The following is a 6,114-nucleotide window of genomic DNA, read 5'->3' as shown; positions in this document are numbered from 1 at the left end:
GACAGAACTTCAGCAGAACAGTCCAACAGAAGTCAGACAGAACCTCAGCAGAACAGTCAGACAGAACCTTAGAAGAACAGTCAAACAGAACAGTCAGACAGAACCTCAGCAGAACAGTCAAACAGAACAGTCAGAACAGTCAGACAGAACCTCAGAAGAACAGTCAGAGAGAACAGTCAGACAGAACCTCAGAAGAACAGTCAGACAGAACCTCAGCAGAACAGTCAAACAGAACAGTCAAACAGGACAATCCAACAGAACAGTCAGACAGAACCTCAGCAGAACAGTCAGACAGAACCTCAGAAGAACAGTCAGAGAGAACAGTCAGACAGAACCTCAGCAGAACAGTCAAACAGGACAGTCAGACAGAACAGTCAGACAGAACTTCAGCAGAACAGTCCAACAGAAAAGTCAGACAGAACCTCAGCAGAACAGTCAGACAGAACCTTAGAAGAACAGTCAAACAGAACAGTCAGACAGAACCTCAGCAGAACAGTCAAACAGAACAGTCAGAACAGTCAGACAGAACCTCAGAAGAACAGTCAGAGAGAACAGTCAGACAGAACCTCAGAAGAACAGTCAGACAGAACAGTCAGATAGAACAGTCAGCGTTGCAGTGGGTTACGGAATAAACTTCAAATATTGACGTTGAAGCATTTTCAGCATTAAGCACATCTACTACAGCCACTCATCACGGCAGCCCTGGACTTGACCCCACGCTTCTTCCTGTTTTTGTCTCTTTGTCCTCTTTCTTCCTCTCTCACCCATTTTAATGCAGGATGCTGTGATTGGGTGCAGCAGGGGGCGCTCCTGTTCATTAAAGGGCAGAGATAGCAGTTGTTGCATTGGTTTGCCTCTATCAGAGCAACAGAGCTGCTGTTCGACCCTTAGTCTCCTCTCTTCTTCTTCTGCTGATCTTCTGGACGGGGGGCCGGTTCAGCTCTGTGGGTGGTGGTTCAGGTGGGATTAGTGGAGCTGTTTGACTCTAGTCTGAGTGACAGTGAGCTGAAGAACCAGGCTGTAGAAGACTTTCATAAAAGGCAGCGTTTCTCAAAGCGTGGGTGTAGGTATTGCAGGTGGGGCACAAAAAATCCCAGGAAGACTTGAGAAGGCGTGAGGCCAGGGGTCCACCGCAAAGAGTTCTGGGTACAGGACAGTCTGAGAAACTCGCCCGGCTCATTTTTCTCCAGCATTTGTTCTTTCTTGCAGACGGACATGAGTGATGTCTGTAATGATGGATGAAGAGTCTGGAGAAAACGTCCCCAGATCTGGAGATGGTGTTCCAGTGAGAGATTCTGTCCCTCAGAAATGTCCACTTGCAGTTTCACTGAACAGCTCAGAGAGAGACAGCTCCTAAAACTGACAGCAGATCAGAGCCAATAGGGCAATAGTGGCAAAGTGGCAGTGAATAACTGTGATAGTAAATATGGAACATACGGTTTAAAATGCATTACTATTATTACTATTATTATTATTATTATTATTTTTGCACATCAGAGTTACAGTAACAAATAAAATATATGTAAAACAAACGAGTCACTCAGTTTCAACAGATCCCAAATAACAGCTAAACCTGTAATAACAGCTACTGCAGACCACCTGAGCTAGGCTCCGCCTCTGCAGGGTTAACACAGGACCAATAGCATCACCTAGCAGGGTTTTAGGGAAGTCAGGTTGTAGGGAAGTCAGGTTGTAGGGCAGTAAGATTTGTAGGGCAGTAGGATTGTAGGGCAGTAGGATTGTAGGGCAGTAGGATTGTAGGGCAGTAGGATTGTAGGGCAGTAGGGTTGTAGGATTGTAGGGCAGTAAGATTGTAGGGTTGTAGAGAGTTAGGGTTGTGTAATACTGTGTTAATACCAGTAGAGGGCAACACAGGATAAAATAAAGAACAGTTACAGTCTGGTGATGTGGAGCTCCGATTCCTGCAGATCCTTTTGTACCTCCTTTTCTGTCAGTCTAACAACCAGTGTTTGAAACACGCGAGTGAGACCCAATCTTCTTTTAAAGGTTTGCTTCTAAAACACAGAATTAGACGCTACACCAGACTCGAAACTGTTACCGAAGGGACCAAAATCGCAGCCGGGGCCGAGGACGAGGATGGGACCCAAACTGAAGCTGGGAATGGGTGTTCTGACTAGGGCTGACAATAAGGATTATTTTTATATTAATTAGTGTATTGATTAGTCGATTGATCCAAACGGTTAATTCTCCCCCAAATGACTGAGCTTTTAATATTCCCTATTTGACAAAACTGTAAGAGTGTAGCTTTAAAAACACTCTCAGCAGAACAGTCAGACAGAACTTCAGCAGAACAGTCCAACAGAACAGTCAAACAGAACCTCAGCAGAACAGTCAGACAGAACAGTCAGAGAGAACAGTCAGACAGAACTTTAGCAGAACAGTCCAACAGAACAGTCAGACAGAACCTCAGCAGAACAGTCATACAGAACCTCAGAAGAACAGTCAGAGAGAACAGTCAGACAGAACCTCAGAAGAACAGTCAGAGAGAACAGTCAGATAGAACAGTTAGCAGTGCAGTGGGTTACGGAATAAACTTCAAATATTGACGTTGAAGCATTTTCAGCATTAAGCACATCTACTACAGCCACTCATCACGGCAGCCCTGGACTTGACCCCACCCTTCTTCCTGTTTTTGTCTCTTTGTCCTCTTTCTTCCTCTCTCACCCATTTTAATGCAGGATGCTGTGATTGGGTGCAGCAGGGGGCGCTCCTGTTCATTAAAGGGCAGAGATAGCAGTTGTTGCATTGGTTTGCCTCTATCAGAGCAACAGAGCTGCTGTTCGACCCTTAGTCTCCTCTCTTCTTCTTCTGCTGATCTTCTGGACGGGGGGCCGGTTCAGCTCTGTGGGTGGTGGTTCAGGTGGGATTAGTGGAGCTGTTTGACTCTAGTCTGAGTGACAGTGAGCTGAAGAACCAGGCTGTAGAAGACTTTCATAAAAGGCAGCGTTTCTCAAAGCGTGGGTGTAGGTATTGCAGGTGGGGCGCAAGAAATCCCAGGTAGACTTGAGAAGGCGTGAGGCCAGGGGTCCACCGCAAAGAGTTCTGGGTACAGGACAGTCTGAGAAACTCGCCCAGCTCATTTTTCTCCAGCATTTGTTCTTTCTTGCAGACGGACATGAGTGATGTCTGTAATGATGGATGAAGAGTCTGGAGAAAACGTCCCCAGATCTGGAGATGGTGTTCCAGTGAGAGATTCTGTCCCTCAGAAATGTCCACTTGCAGTTCCACTGAACAGCTCAGAGAGAGACAGCTCCTGAAACTGACAGCAGATCAGAGCCAATAGGGGTTTATAAAGGCCACGATCTGACCAGAGGAATGAACCCCCAACATGACATGAGGACACAGTGGCACAGGAGTGCTCCCATAATGCTTTGGGGTTCATCTGGGATTTGTAGTTAGTTAAAAGAGAGAAATGTTTGTAGTAGTTTTGGTAAGTTTTGTTATTTGTGTTATTTATGATCTAAAAGTTATTTTTAATGATTTTTTATTTAGTTAATCAGCATCATAATGTCACCTGATCAAATATAGAGCCTTATATATCCTCTGTCTCAGAATGTGAATGATGATGTGATATATATTATTAAAAAGAATCATTTTATTTCTAATATTCTAAAGGATTTTCTGTTTGAGAGAATTCCAGAGATAAATTCCTCCATATTGTGAAAACAGTGAAACTCTGCTGAATAAACGGATCATTAGAGACTCTAATCTAGATCCAGATCTAGAGAATCTGGGCAGCTGTTCAGACGCTGTCCTGTAATCCAGTTCAGACTGGGAGGAATCTGCAGTTTGAGGCAGTGGGTGACGTCATAATGGGCTGGAATAGGGGACAGGGCCAATAGAAGCATTTCCATGACGACGGGCTGATTGCAGGTGCTGATTCCAGGTGCTTGGAACTAGGGGCCTCATTCAGCAGTGTGACCCGAGCTGGAAAGGTGATTCTCTCTCTCTCTCTCTCTCTCTCTCTCTCTCTCTCGGTGGAGATGTGTAGTGCAGTGACAGCGGTGTGAGAGGTGGTGGAGTGGAGGTGTGTGCAGGCGGAGAGAGAGGTGGTGGAGTGCAGGGGTGTGGAGAGGTGGTGGAGAGGTGGAGGAGTGGAGCAGAGTGCTGGCTGTGGGAGAGTTGGTGGAGTGGAGGGGTGTGCAGGCGGTGAGAGAGGTGATGGAGAGGTGGAATGGAGCAGAGTGCTGGCTGGGGGAGAGGTGGTGGAGAGGTGGAGGAGTGCAGCGGTGTGCTGGCTGTGGGAGAGGTGGTGGAGGAGTGGAGCAGTGTGCTGCTGTGAGAGGTGGTGGAAAGATGGTGGAGTCGAGCAGTGTGCTGGCTATGGGAGAGGTGGTGGAAAGGTGGAGGAGTGAAGCAGAGTGCTGGCTGTGGGAGAGGTGGAGGATTGGAGCGGTGGACTGGCATTGAGAAAGATGGAGGATTTGAATGGTGTGCTGGCTGGGGAAGAGGTGGTGGAGAGGTGGAGGATTGGAGCGGTGTGCTGGCTGGGGGAGAGGTGGAGGATTGGAGTGGTGTGCTGGCTGGGGGAGGGGTGGTGGAGTGCAGCGGTGTGCTGTTCATTGGAGTGGTGGTGAAGTTCAGCAGCAGCAGTGTGCTGGCTGTGGGAGAGGTGGGGGAGAGTTGGAGGAGTAGAGCTGTGGGCTGGCTGGGGAGAGTTGGAGGAGTAGAGCTGTGGGCTGGCTGGGGGAGAGGTGGTGGAGTGCAAAGGTGTGCTGGCTGTAGGAGAGGTGGTGGAGTGCAGGGGTGTGCTGGCTGTGGAAGAGGTGGTGGAGTGGAGAGGTGTACTGGCGGTTGGAGAGGTGGTGGAGTGTTGGTGGAGTTCTGCAGTGTGCTGGCTGTGTGAGAGGTGGAGGAGTGCAGCAGTGTGCTGGCTGTGTGAGAGGTGGAGGAGTGCAGCAGTGTGCTGGCTGTGTGAGAGGTGGAGGAGTGCGTCAGAGCTGAGAAAGCGAACACTGTAGTTCAGACTGTCGTCGTGGTTCAGGGAACTCGATCGTCCTGCTAAGGTCATTTTATTGAACGTCCCTCCCTTCATGACTGACCAGGCGTTGATCTCTGAACGGTCTCGTTTGGGTCAGGTCCGGTCTCCTGTAAAAATGATCCATTTCAGTGGTCAAACTCATGTTATCTGCTACAGGCTGTAAGTGTACATGGTGCTGAGAGACAGAGCTGCAGATCTCAGCCTGAGCTTCACGGTCAGAATCGACGGCTTGACTGTGTGCTTTATGCTCCCACTGATCACATGATGTGTTGTGGGTGTGAACAGGAGGTGGCCTTTAAGGAGTTTGCGACCTTTTGAGGCGGATGAATGTACGTCGAGAGCTACAAGCTCTTTAGCTTCTGAGGGTGGAGGACACCTGGCTGGTATGGGTGCAGGGGTGGTGCCTGAACCTGCTGTGGCTGGGGGGTCTGGAGGGGAGATTGAGTCTGGTGGTGCTCAACCTAGGGCTGATGCCACAGAGGGGACTGTCTCAGGTGCAGCCTGAGGGGGGGTGCAGTAGCTGGGCCTGTTGGCGAGGTGAGTCCGGTGAGTTCTGGTTCGAAACCTGAACCTACTGGAACTGTGGCCTCTGCTGGTCAGGGTGAGGTGGTTGCTGCGGCTGGTTTGGTGGAGGGAGATGGCCTGGACACTGAGGTTGTAGCTGAAGAAACTCTGTTTAGGTCAGGGAGGACACAGGGAGCTCCCAGGGGTGAGCAACGCAAATAAGCCTTGGCTGAAGATTCTGGTACTTTGGAGGACTCTGACAGCGACATGTCAGGAAGTCAGCCGAACTCCTGTGATGCCCACAGATCAGCCTGTTCCTCAGCAAGACTACAAATGTGAAGGGGGTCATGGTGGATGATTACTTTCAGTCCGTGCAGTAATGAGGAACAAAGGTGAGGAGCAGGTCACTCTGCAGGAGCTTTACTGGGATGATGATGATGATGATGAAGCAGCTTTGAGAAGTCCTAGCTTTGTGTTTCTCACCCTGTTGTGTCTCGTGCTGTAGGTCTTGCCATTGTTCCTGGCTCTGGTGGAATCCAGGATCCGTTTGGATTTTGGGTTTCACAGGCTCATGAGTACCATTGAGGTTTTTGAAGTGAAATTGTGCC

Source organism: Salminus brasiliensis, chromosome 2, assembly GCF_030463535.1.
Source record: "Salminus brasiliensis chromosome 2, fSalBra1.hap2, whole genome shotgun sequence".
In the NCBI taxonomy this organism is placed as follows: Eukaryota; Metazoa; Chordata; class Actinopteri; order Characiformes; family Bryconidae; genus Salminus; species Salminus brasiliensis.
This window is presented reverse-complemented; position numbering follows the sequence as displayed.